This window comes from Lynx canadensis, chromosome B2 (assembly GCF_007474595.2).
Source record: "Lynx canadensis isolate LIC74 chromosome B2, mLynCan4.pri.v2, whole genome shotgun sequence".
Classification (NCBI taxonomy): Eukaryota; Metazoa; Chordata; class Mammalia; order Carnivora; family Felidae; genus Lynx; species Lynx canadensis.
The window spans coordinates 25,470,458-25,483,138 of NC_044307.1; the positions used below are offsets into that span (position 1 = coordinate 25,470,458).

Sequence of the window (12,681 nt, forward strand, 5' to 3'; positions counted from 1 at the left end):
TACTTGGAGGTATCTGGGAAAGCTTCCTGGAGGAGGCAGTGTTTGAACTGAATTGTGACAGAGCAACTAGGGTGCCAGGCACCCTGTGTGTACATGTAGAGGAATATGCATGTAGGATATGGAGGGATGACAAAAAGTTTACCACAGCTGGAAAGGAAAGAAGACAGAGTCAAGATCTTAAGAGGCTTATGCTCTTTGATTGACAATTTGGACTTGATCTTTGAGATAAGAGGGTGTTATGAAGGATGATCAGATTTGGAATGATTATTTGGGATCCAGTGTGGAGAGCAGGTTGGCATGGATCAGGTGAAGGAGAGAAAGGAGGAGAGCCTCATCCAAGCAGTGGAGGTGACGAGGAGAGGGTGGATGGGAGGGATGCTAGGATGATAGAAGTGACAGGGCCTTTGATCATTTAGCTGTGGGGTGAGGCAGAGGGCTCCCTCCAGGTTTCTGAGAGATGTCTAGTAGTACAGAGACTGGAAAAGCCTGCATACAGCTCAAGATATAGGCTAGAGATTTGGACATAATCAGTAAGAGTCAAAACTTGAACCTGTACATATAGCTGAAGTCATCCAAGAAGAGCATATTACAGAATGAAAGGAAGAGAGCTTAGAATGGAATAATGGAACATTTCAGGTTGAAGTGAAGGAATCTGGAGAGAAAGGAAAGGGACTAGGAGAGTCCTCTGGAGATCCCAGCAAGGCAGCAACAGCAAAAGAGCAGAACATTGCCAACATAAAATGAAATAAGAGCCAGGGTATGGTTTTTTTTTTTTTTTTTTTTTTTTTGGTTGTGACAATTAGAAGGTCATTGGTGACCTATGGGGGCAGTTTTGGGGAATTTTGGGGTGAAAGTCAAACTTCAGTGGGTGAGGAATAAATCAGAAGATCAGAAAAAGGCAACAGTTAATGTAAACTTTAAAACCTTTTTATTTATTTATTATTGTTTAAAAACATAATTTATTGTTAGGTTAGCTAACATACGGTGTATACAGTGTGCTCTTGGTTTTTGGGGTAGATTCCCATGATTCATCACTTACATACAACACCCAGTGCTCATGCAACAGGTGCTCATCACCTTTTTTCCCCCTCCCACCCTCTGCATCAACCCTCAGTTTGTTCTCTGTATTTAAGAGTCGATTACGGTTTACCTCCCTCTCTGTTTGAACTATTTTTCCCCCTCCCTTTCCCCATGGTCTTCTGTTAAGTTTCTCAAGTTCCACGTATGAGTGAAAACATATGATATGTTTTCTTTCTCTGACTGACTTGTTTCACTTAGCATAATACCCTCCAGTTCCATCCACTTGTTGCAAATGGCAGGATTTCATTCTTTCTCATTGCCAAATAGTATTACATTGTATATATTAACCACATCTTCTTTATCCATTTATCAGTTGATGGACATTTGGGCTGTTTATATAATTTGGCTATTGTTGAAAGTGCTGCTGTAAACATTGGGGTACATGTGTCTTTATGAATCAGCACTCCTGTATCCTTTGGGTAAATTTCTAGTAGTGCTATTGCTGGGTCATTTTTTGAGGAACCTCCAGCTAATCTTTGACAAAGCAGGAAAGAGTATTCAATGGAAAAACAATCTCTTTAGCAAATGGTGCTGGGAGAACTGGACAGCAGCATGCAGAAGAATGTAACTGGACCACTTTCTTAAACCATACACAAAAAATAACTCAAAATGGATGAAAGACCTAATGTGAGACAGGAAACCATCAAAACCCTAGAGAAGAAAACAGGCAACAACCTCTTTGACCTCAGCCACAGCAATTTCTTCCTTGACACGCCTCTTAAGGCAAGGGAAATAAAAGCAAAAATGAACTATTGGGACCTCATCAAAATAAAAAGCTTCTGCACTGCAAAGGAAACAATCAACAAAACTAAGAACCTGCGGAATGGGAGAAGCTATTTGCAAATGACATCAGATAAAGGTTAGTATCCAAAATCTATAAAGACCTTACCAAACTCTACACCTGAAAAACAAATAATCCAGTGAAGAAATGGGCAGAAGACATGAATAGATACTTTTCCAAAGAAGACATCCAGATGGCCAACAGACACATGAAAAGATGCTCAACATCACTCATCATCAGGGAAATACAAATTAAAACCACATTGAGATACCACCTCACACCAGTCAGAATGGCTAAAATGAACAACTCAGGAAACAACAGATGTTGGTGAGGATGTGGGGAAATGGGGACCTTCTTGCACTGTTGGTGGGAATGCAAACTGGTACAGCTGCAATGTATACTTTTTAAAGAAACTTAACTGTCAGTGGAAGAATGAGAAATAGAATGGTAGCTACAGGCATGAGAAGTAAGAGAAGTGTGGTTAATTGGTTTTTAACATAGGAGGGACTGGGCATATTTATGAGATGTGAATAACATGACTCCAAAGGACTACAAGAGATTAAAGATAGAGGAGAGAAGGCAATTAATGGAACCATGTCCTGGGGAACGAGGAGGGGGTCTGCTTTCCTTGAAACAGAAGGGGTAGAGACATGGTAGGTCAGATAAGGAGAGTTGGCCACTCCTCCAAGAGCTGGAATAAAGAGGCACCTGTCACCAGGCCAGGTGCTGGGACCTCATTCAGTCAGGAGCCCCTGGCTAAAACCCTCCCCCGGAGCGCCAGGTGAGCAGGGGGAGAGGTGGGGGAGGGAGAACCCACGCAGGCAACCCGAGGAAGAGATAGGAGGGTGACAACAGGACATAGGGAAAGAGGAGAGTGGGACGGGTGCGGAGGCCAGGGCTCCTCATGCGTGCCCACTGTGTCGTGGGGGTGTGCTGGGGGTCATCACGCACGCCCTGCTGCCTTGTGGGGATGGGGGCATCACATGGGGCCCCCAAGGCCAGGCGCTAGAGTTGCAGTTTCTTAGCCTTGGAACAGAAGTCCTGTGGGCCGGTGGTTCAGAAGTGGGAGCAGGGGTGTCTTTCCTCAGGCTCGTGGGCGGTGGGGGGCCAGTGGTGACATTGCTTTGGATTTGGTGGCCTGGAGTTGCCATGGCCTCCCTGGGGTCAGTCCCTGCCACCCATCTGCCTGGTCCCTCTGCTAGGGACTTACTGGCAACCTCATGTTCTGCTTTTTCTCTGATTAAACAGAAGTAAACAATTTGAGCTTCTCGCCTTCATCCACCACTTCCCCTCAACTTGGAAAAAATGCTTCTTCACTTGGCTGCCCTTTGTGGTATGTCGCAGGAGCTCCCTTAACCCACTTCCTCACCCCAGATACTCCTCGGCCCCCACCGCTGGGCCCACCCACTCCAGAAACACCTGCCCCCCAGCCACCTCTCCTGCCTCATGCCCTCCCTGCCTCCTCATACAAACCTCCCAGATCAACCATTTCCCACAGAGGCGTCACAGGTACCTCCTCTTCCTTCTTCTTAGTACCTTCAAATATTGGAAAGTACCCAGAACTAGTTGAATTTCTTTCCTTGTGTCTTCACTTTACATCCTTAGTAATTTGATCCATTCACATGGAACTGCCTGGAATAGGGATGCTTATGGCTCCTTATGTCTCACTCTAGAATTAACTGCTAATTCTGAGGCTCCTGCCTGTTTTCACGACATCCTTGGTGTCCTTGGTGACACATTCATTTGGGAGGTCCCACTAACCTCAGAAGGAACGTATCATCTTCCCTGTTCTGAGGCGGCTTCCTTGTGAAACTGGCCCTGCGGCCCTTGGCAGACCCTAAGTATAAATTTAGCTACAAACTAGAATAGTCCTTGACTTCTCCTCCTCCTCCCTAAGCCTATGTGGCCAGTCACCTGGCCTGGCACTTTTCTCTCCTACTTCTCCACCAAAATTCTTTCCTCTGCATTCCAGCCATTGCTAGTCTGTTGTAGTGGCCTACCCACAGGCTCCCCAGGGGCTTTCGCCAGTGGATGATGGGCCACATTATTTTGCTAAAATTCCAAACTACTCCTGTACAACATTTGTTTAAAACTATGCATGACTTTCTAAACCATAGATCAAGTTTAGACTCCACAACCTGCCACGAGGGGCCTCCCCCTGTGTCTCCACCCACATCTCTGACAGGGCACCCTGCAGAGCCACTCACATAGGCCCTGCGTGGACTTGGTCTTCCCGCTGTTGTTACAGAGCTCATGGCTAACTGGCCAGCAGTGCATTCATGTATCTCCTCTCCCCTGGGGCCCGAAATCCAGGTGAGGACTTCGAGCACCTAGTTTGCATTTTTCATCCCCCAAAACATGTAAGGAAAGGTCTGCATATTTGCTGTTTGAATAAACTCACTTACGGCAGTTTGTAGAGAAGCGGGGAATTCACAGGCATACAAGGGTCCCAGGAAGCTCCTACATACTGGAGAGAAGAAGCCTTGCTTTTGAGATGTGGCATTCTTTCTGTGAGACCTGAGGACAGTAATTTCATTGTCACAGGTCTTATTTGTTCATCTGTAAAAGGAAAACTAGTTTGATGCTAATTCATTTTAATGGCTAGAAGTCAAACCTTTCCACAGTTCAGTATTTATGACACTGTAGCACTGTGGCCCTGGCATTTATAGGTATTATTTGTGTTAGTCATATTGAACTGAATTCCTATTTAGACTTTTGGGGGGAGGTCCACATTGTTTGAAGTTCCAGCCCTCTCAAAAACTTTACTGTGAGAGTGGACTGGACCACCAAGAAGAAGTGGGAGAAGGAGTTATTTTGTTACCTCCCTCCCACCCTACTGACACTGGTGTGAGCTGAGACACACCCCAGAGGCACACTGTGTGTGAATGTGTGTGCATGCCTGTGTATCACGGCTATGGAATAGATAATGATGGGAGATATCATGACACTGACCAGCGCCTGGATGCTGAAAAGGATTGGAAATGAGGAATGGAGATGAAAGAAGAGAAAAGACAGGAGAAACTAGAAGTAGGCAAAAACAAGGCATTAAAAGTAGTTAACATCTAAAAGTGAGGTTGATGGGATATTTGAGTTCATTTTCACCAATTCGGACAGGACAGTGAAACACACACACAGACACACGCTCACCAGCCTAGGTTTATGCCTGCCTCATCTAGATAGCAAAACTCTCAAGCTCAAATAAGGTCAAATTCAAATTTTATTTGTGTCTCTGCTCTTTGCTTCACCTAGTTCTCTCCTTCTTTGGTCCTCTCTAGTTGGTGGACCCAGTGCTTTGAAGTTTGAATAGCTCTTTCTGGCTCTCAGCTCTTTCTTTATTTCCTGAAATGTCTTTAGGTGTGAGGTGAGGTCGCGTGGACTGGAAGAGGCCTGGAAGAGGCTGGCCTCTGCTCCGCCGAGGGCTTGCCCATGGCCAACACACCAGCCTTCTAGAAACTACAGCCTTCAAGTATAATCAGTGCAGCTGAAGGATCCCGAGGGGCTTTGTGATTTGAGGACAGTTGAGGAACTTTAACATTTAACATGATCTATGTCACTATTATGCTTTCTTGGTTGACATTTTCACACATCCTTTGAGACTTAAAACAACTTATATTGGTTTTGGCTGTTCTTTATTTAGAGAATGGCCTTTGCACATTTTTTTTTTTAATGTTAGACACTCCCTCTTAAACTATTTTTGGAGGAAGCTTACCACAAAACATCCAACTGTAGAGATGCTCATATTGAAACAGAGATCCCTTAGTCTCTCTCATCCACCCAGCTCTGCTTTCCTCCCACTGTGCCCTAATAAACTCAAAGGACTGTTCTTAAGGCTTAATGGAGCACAGTTTCAAAACTGCATCACTTTGTAGCCCCCCCTGGGAAACAGGAAGATGAAAGATCAGATGATGACCCATCTGTGAAAATGAGTCTGTAACAGTATGGTGGTTCCCCAAAAATTAATCATAGAGGTACCATATGATCCAGCAATTTCACTTCTGGGTGTTTACCCAGGAGAATTAATAGCAGGAAGCAGATATTTATATATCATTGTTCATAGCAGCACTATTCATAATAGCCAAAAGGTGGACACAACCCAAGTGTTCACAGATGGTTGAATGGATAAACCAAAGGTGCTGTATACATACAAGGGGATATTATTCAGTCTCTAAAAAAGAAGGAAATTCTGACACATGCTGAAATATGGATGAACCTTGAGGACATTATGCTCAGTGAAATAAGCCAGTCACAAAAGGACAAATATATGATTCTCCTTTTGTGAGTTATCTAGAATAGTCAAATTCAGAGACAGAAAGTAGAATGGTGGCTGTCAGGGGCAAGGGTGGGAATGGGAAGTTAATTTTTAACGGGTTTTCAGTTTCAGTTTTGCAAAATGAAAAGAGCTCTATGGACGGATGGTAGCACAACAGTGTGAATGTACTTAATGTGACAGTGCCTTAAACTGAACATTTAAAAATGGTTACGGCAGTAAGTTTTGTTATGTGTATTTTACCATAATTAAAAAAGAATTAAAAACCTCAAATCTGTGCATGATGAACCTTATATCTGGATAGAGTTTTCAGTAACCTTGTTTTGCTTAGTTTTGAATTTCTTAAAGTAGACACTATCTTTCATATATATATATATATATATATGTTTATTTTTGAGAGACAGAAAGAGAGAGAGAGGGTGTGCATGAGAAGAGGAGGGGCACAGAGAGAGCATGACACAGAATCCAAAGCGGGCTCCAGGCTCTGAGCTGTCAGCACAGAGCCTGATGCGGGGCTTGAACCCACGAAGAGTGAGATCATGACCTGAGCTGAAGTTGGATGCTTAACCGACTGAGCCACCCAGGCACCCCTGGACACTGTCTTTCTTATGTGGCTTTAAAATTTTTTGAGCTAAGAACCAACAGTCCTAATATTTATATGGAACCAGAAAAGACCCCAAGTAGCCAAAGAAATGTTGAAAAAGAAAACCAAAGCTGGAGGCATCAGAATTCCGGACTTTAAGCTGTATTACAAGGCTGTAATCATCAAGACCATATGGTATTGGCACAAAAACAGACACATAAATCAATGGAATAAAATAGAGAACCCAGAAATGGACCCACAAATATATGGCCAACTAATCTTTGACAAAGCAGGAAAGAGTATTCAGTGGAAAAAAGACAGTCTCTTTGGCAAATAATGCTGGGAGAACTGGACAGCGACATGCAGAAGAATGAAACTGGACTATTTTCTTACACCATACACAAAAATAAATTTAAAACATAAAGACCTAAATTTGAGGCAGGAAACCATCAAAATCCTACAGGAGAAAATAGGCAGCAACCTCTTTGACCTCAGCCACAGCAGCTTCTAATTGGCATATCTCCAGAAGCAAGGGAAATAAAAGCAAAAATGAACTATTGGGACCTCATCAAGATAAAAAAGCTGTACAGTAAAGGAAACAATCAACAAAACTAAAAGGCAACCAACAGAATGGGAGAAGGTATTTGCAAATGACATATCAGATAAAGGCTTAGGATCCAAAATCTATAAAGAACTTACCAAACTCATATTCAAAAAACAAATACTCTGGTGAGAAATGGGCAGAAAACCTAAATAGACACTTTTCCAAAGAAGACATCCAGATGGCTAACAGACATGAAAAGATGCTCAACATCACTCATCCACAGGGAAATACAAATCAAAACCATAATGAGATACCACCTCACACCTGTCAAATGGCTAAAATTAACAACAGATGTTGGTGAGGATGTGGAGAAAGGAGAACCCTCTTGCACTGTTGGTGGGAATTCAAACTGGTACAGCCACTCTGGAAAACAGTGTGGAGGTTTCTCAAAAAATTAAAAATAGAACTACCCTATGACCAAGCAATAGCACTAGTAGGAATTTATCCAAAGGATACAGGAGTTCTGTTTCAAAGGGGGCATATGCACCCTGTTGTTTACAGCAGTGGTATCAACAATAGCCAAGTATGGGAAGAGCCCAAATTTCCATTGACTGATGAATGGATAAAGAAGTTGTGGTATTTATATACCTTGGCAATGAAAAAGAATGAAATCTTGCCATTTGCAACAATGTGGATGGAAATAGAGGGTATTATGCTAAGCAAAATAAGTCAGAGAAAGACAGATATGATTTCACTCATATGTGGAATTTGAGAAACACAACAGATGAACATAGGGGAAGGGAAGGAAAAATAAGATAAAAACAGAGAAGGAGGCAAACCATAAGAGACTCTTAAATACAGAGAACAAACTGAGGGTTGCTGGAGGGGTGGTGGAGGGGGAAGGGGTAATAAATGGGTGATGGGCATTGAGGAGGGTACTTTTTGGGATGAGCACTGGGTGATATACAGTATGTTAACTAACTTGAATTTAAATAAAAAAATAAACATAAATAAATAAAATTCCAACTCTGCCTTCAAAATGAAATAAAATGAAATAAAGCTTTTCAGGTAAAAATATACATGCCTGTAAAAAACAAATAAAATAATAGAGAAAAGCAGATTGCAGAGCTGTGGTACTGTAGATGATTTGTCCCTTTATTCCCCAAAATGTTTTCAATTATAATGGCAAAGCAACTCAGGGAGGCATGGATGAGCTTCAATATTATATTGAATAGTAGTCCAGTTAAAAATCAACACTTCTTGGGGCGCCTGGGTGGCGCAGTCGGTTAAGCGTCTGACTTCAGCCAGGTCATGATCTCGCGGTCCGTGAGTTCGAGCCCCGCGTCAGGCTCTGGGCTGATGGCTCAGAGCCTGGAGCCTGTTTCCGATTCTGTGTCTCCCTCTCTCTCTGCCCCTCCCCCGTTCATGCTCTGTCTCTCGCTGTCCCAAAAATAAATAAACGTTGAAAAAAAAATTAAAAAAAAAAATCAACACTTCTTGTTAAATAAGGTTTGTTGAGACCTTATAATAATTTGCTAAACTTCTTTTAACGAATAGTAAACTGTAATAACTTTTTTTAAGTTTATTTATTTTGAAAGGGAGAAAGAGAGAATGGGGGAGGGGCAGAGAGAGAGAGAGAGAGAGAGAGAGAGAGAGAGAGAGAGACGCAGAGCATCTTAAGTGGGCTCTGTGCTGACAGCAGAGATCCCAGTGGGGGACTCACTCGTGAACTGTGAGATCATGACCTGAACTGAAGTTGGACACTTTTAACCGACTGAGGCACCAGGCCCTTCTCTTGGAGGGCACCTTTTCATACTTTCCATGTGCATGATGGATGAATCCTGCTACTCCTTCTGTGGGAGTGTGTGTCATACAGCTGCCATGAGACGTAGCAGCTGGGCCCACATGAACATCTCAGTAACAAAAGCAGACAAAAGCATCGGTATATTAGAGCAAAATTGCATCTTTGATAAGTAAAATAAAACTATAATTCTTTCACAAAAAGGCAAAGGATTTCAATTTTATTTTAAACTTTTGTGAAAAACCTATTTAAAATTGGAGAATGCAGTTATCTAAATGAACTCGTAAGTGGGTATTGTTAGTATGTGGTTATGTGTAGTGGAAGAATGCCACCCAAAGTTGAACTTCCATCTTCTGGAGTTATTTAGAGGGGATATAGAATCTGCTCCAAAGAGGGTTATGTGTGATCTTCTGTACAAATGAGGTAATGGGTCATGCTTTAGGGGAATAGTTCTTAGCCTCTTTGTGTTTTAGGTTTCTTTGATGATCTCATGAATGTGTCCCAGAGCATTTCCATTTGCATAACCCTTTACACATAATATCAGGAGTATTTGAACACCACCCCTGCAGCGCAACTGTGGAGCCCAGTTGTAGTTTCCCTGAGGTTCTGTTCTCCAGTTTACTGAAGGATGGAGGCTTTGGGTTGGGGGTAGGAGACATGGGAAAAACCTATATTCTCATTCTGACTTGACATTTAAATTCCAATCTGGTCTGTAAAATTTGTAGTGAAACATTTTCATTTTTATTTCTGCTTTTTCTCTTGTTCCCTGAGGCCATGTTAGATTCAATCCCAAAGACTTTTTTTCTTTTTTTTCTGCGTCCTGTTATCATGCCTTTTGGATATGAATAATTCCACTCCACTGGTTTTCAGTGGGAGGAAACTGTGTCCCCTTGGGAGATATGTGACAATACCTGGAGACACTTTGGATTGTCATAATTGAGAAACTGCTACTGGCATCTAGTGGATAGAGGTCATGGATATTGCTGCACATCCTAAAACACACAGAGAGCCCCCACAATGAAGGACCAATCATATGACCCCAAATGTCAGTAATGCTGTAGTTGAGAAAGCCTGTGCTAGACAATTAAATTCCTTTTCAAAAAGGAACCCACTTGATCTTTGGTACAGAGATTTGTTTGGAGGTCACTCTTTGGGGAATTAGAATGCAGTGTTCAAAGCAGTTGGTGGTGTTTTCTGTTAACAGACACTTTTGTTTAAACAAAGATGGACATATTCACCAAGGTTTCCACTCACTTCTCAATGAAGCTAATGAACATGGCACACAGTGTTTTCTCAGAACTACCGACAGCCTTTGGAGAAAAAGTGTGTAAAGGAAAATAACAGAGAAACTACAGAAGAGCAGAGAATGATGAACAGATATTCCTTGACTTGCAGTGGAGTTATGTCCCAATAAACCCATCATAAAGTGAAAATATCCCAAAGTGAAAGTGCATTTAATATACCTAACCTATCAAGTGTTATATCTTAGTCTAGCCTACCTTAAAGGTGCTCCAAATACGCTGTGCTTAGTCCACAATTGTGCAAATCCTCTAACACAAAGCCTATTTTAGTGTTAATGATCTCATGAAATTTATTAAATACTGTACTAGAAGTGAAAACCAGAATGGTTGTGTGGGCACAGAGTAGTTGTAAGCATACTGGTTGTTGACCCTGGTGACCGTGTGGCTGCCTGGGAGCTGCGGCTGCTGCCCAGTGTCATGAGAGAGGATAGTCCCGCATATTGCTAGCCTGGGAGAAGTTCAAAATTCCCAATATGGTTTCTACTGAATGCGTGTCACTTCTGCGCCAACGTAAAATAAAATCATAAGCCAACCCGTCGTAAGTTGGGGGCTGTCTGTATAACTCCACTGCCTTAAAATTGTGCTTAGAAATACACTTTTATAATTTTGAATTTTAATACTATTTCTGAATTTTGTCTTTCTTTTTTATTGTTTTCTGACACATCTCCCTCTGGTGTCACTCTCAGTATGTCCATCCTCCTGCACCCATACCTGCTTCTCCCCCTTTCCTCCCGATCCCCCACCCTGCTGTAGAAGTCAGAAGCTCAGCCATCCGGAGTCCTCCCTGGTCTTAACCTCTGGTGGGTGAACTGTTTCCCCTGCAAGATCTCTTTAATTTGCCCCCTCTCCTGAGTCACACTGCTGCTGCCTGAGTTCAGAGTCTCACTGTATCTTCTACACTATTATTTTAATTGCTACTTGACTGGTCCTCCAAGCACAGCCTGGTCCTTTCCTCTGTCTCACAAATCTGCACTACTGGCAAAAATAGTCTTTCTAAACAAAAATCTTATTGTGAAACTGAGACCTTTGAATCGGGCTGGCTTCTTTTTTTTTTTAATTTTTTTTTTCAACGCTTATTTATTTTTGGGACAGAGAGAGACAGAGCATGAACGGGGGAGGGGCAGAGAGAGAGGGAGACACAGAATTAGAAATAGGCTCCAGGCTCTGAGCCATCAGCCCAGAGTCCGACGCGGGGCTCGAACTCCCGGACCGCGAGATGGTGACCTGGCTGAAGTAGGACGCTTAACCGACTGTGCCACCCAGGCGCCCCATGAATCGGGCTGGCTTCTATAAAATTTCTTAGTCCATAAAAACCCTTCTTTAATGCAGTAAGTGAAGCAAAAAAACAAAAAAATAAAACTACCATATAATATACAGGGTGATGTGATTATGAGATTAATGAATTGATGGAATGATCCTGGCCACCTGACTGGTTGGTAGTACCCAGAGTTGTTCTGTAAGTCACAAATACATCCTTGCCCTGGTGGTGCCATGCCATGGAGGTTGCCTGCTCTGGGGTTAAGTCTCCTTGGCGATAATCCTGTGTCCTTTGGCTGGCTGGGTCTTCCAGGATTAGCTGTGGTGATTCCAGGAAATGTCTGGTTAATGTTCATTTTTGAACATCAGCCTGATCGTTCAATATTGGAGAATATTAGGGGCACAGGGAATTACCTGCCACTTTTCTTGATTGCTTGGCTTCTCTTTCACCGTACTTCCTCTTTCTTCTATAAAAGCTGAAATATTTGAAAACACGTGATGAGTGGGAAGATGGGAGCCAATTGCCAAGCTCTTTATATCTGAAAACAAATAATTATGGGGAGTTCTCTGTAGATTTTATAGGTCTTTCCTCATTTGGCCTCAGAATTAATTTTCAATTATCATTCCCTGCCATTGCATTCTCCCTAACCCCTATCCTGAAAACACACACACACACACACACACACACACACACACACACACATCCAGACCTATTCCAGTCCATTCCCAGAAGACCTTTCTTACTCTCTGTTCTCTTAAGTTACCATGACGATCCAGATTTAAAATGCTTTTTCCCTTTTTGTCCAGTTGGAGACCTATATTTTTAAATGATCACATCCCACTATGAAGCCTTTGAGTCATTCCACAAATATATTTCAGACACTGTGGTGGTTGATGCTGTTGACAGAAAATGAGTGTAGGAAAGTGAGGCCATCATAAGGCCTACAGTCTGGTGTGGGGGACAGAAGTTAATGGAGTCCATATGGAGTATAAGTGTGGGACAGGGAAATTCTTGGCATTGGGGGATCATAGCTGCCACCATCCATTTTCTCATAACACCCTGAACA

General features: G+C 42.6%; 1 protein-coding gene and 1 long non-coding RNA gene across 6 annotated transcripts in view; one reads left to right on the forward strand and one right to left on the reverse strand.

The window, feature by feature from the left end:
* The window catches only part of LOC116738067, a 50,055-nt gene that overhangs the window by 17,036 nt on the left and 20,338 nt on the right, over positions 1-12,681 (reverse strand). For 2 of the 5 annotated variants that reach the window (XR_004343604.1, XR_004343605.1), the window contains exons 3-4: positions 12,029-12,090; positions 4,267-4,378 (exon numbers count right to left, since the gene is read on the reverse strand). This is a non-coding gene — a long non-coding RNA (uncharacterized LOC116738067). Of the gene's footprint in view, positions 1-3,247; positions 4,421-11,565; positions 11,934-12,028; positions 12,091-12,681 lie in introns of those variants that run through there. The other 3 variants (XR_004343603.1, XR_004343607.1, XR_004343606.1) reach the window with 2 other exon arrangements.
* The window catches only part of SERPINB9 (serpin family B member 9), a 61,559-nt gene that overhangs the window by 16,212 nt on the left and 32,666 nt on the right, over positions 1-12,681 (forward strand). The gene's annotated exons all lie outside the window — the stretch shown is intronic.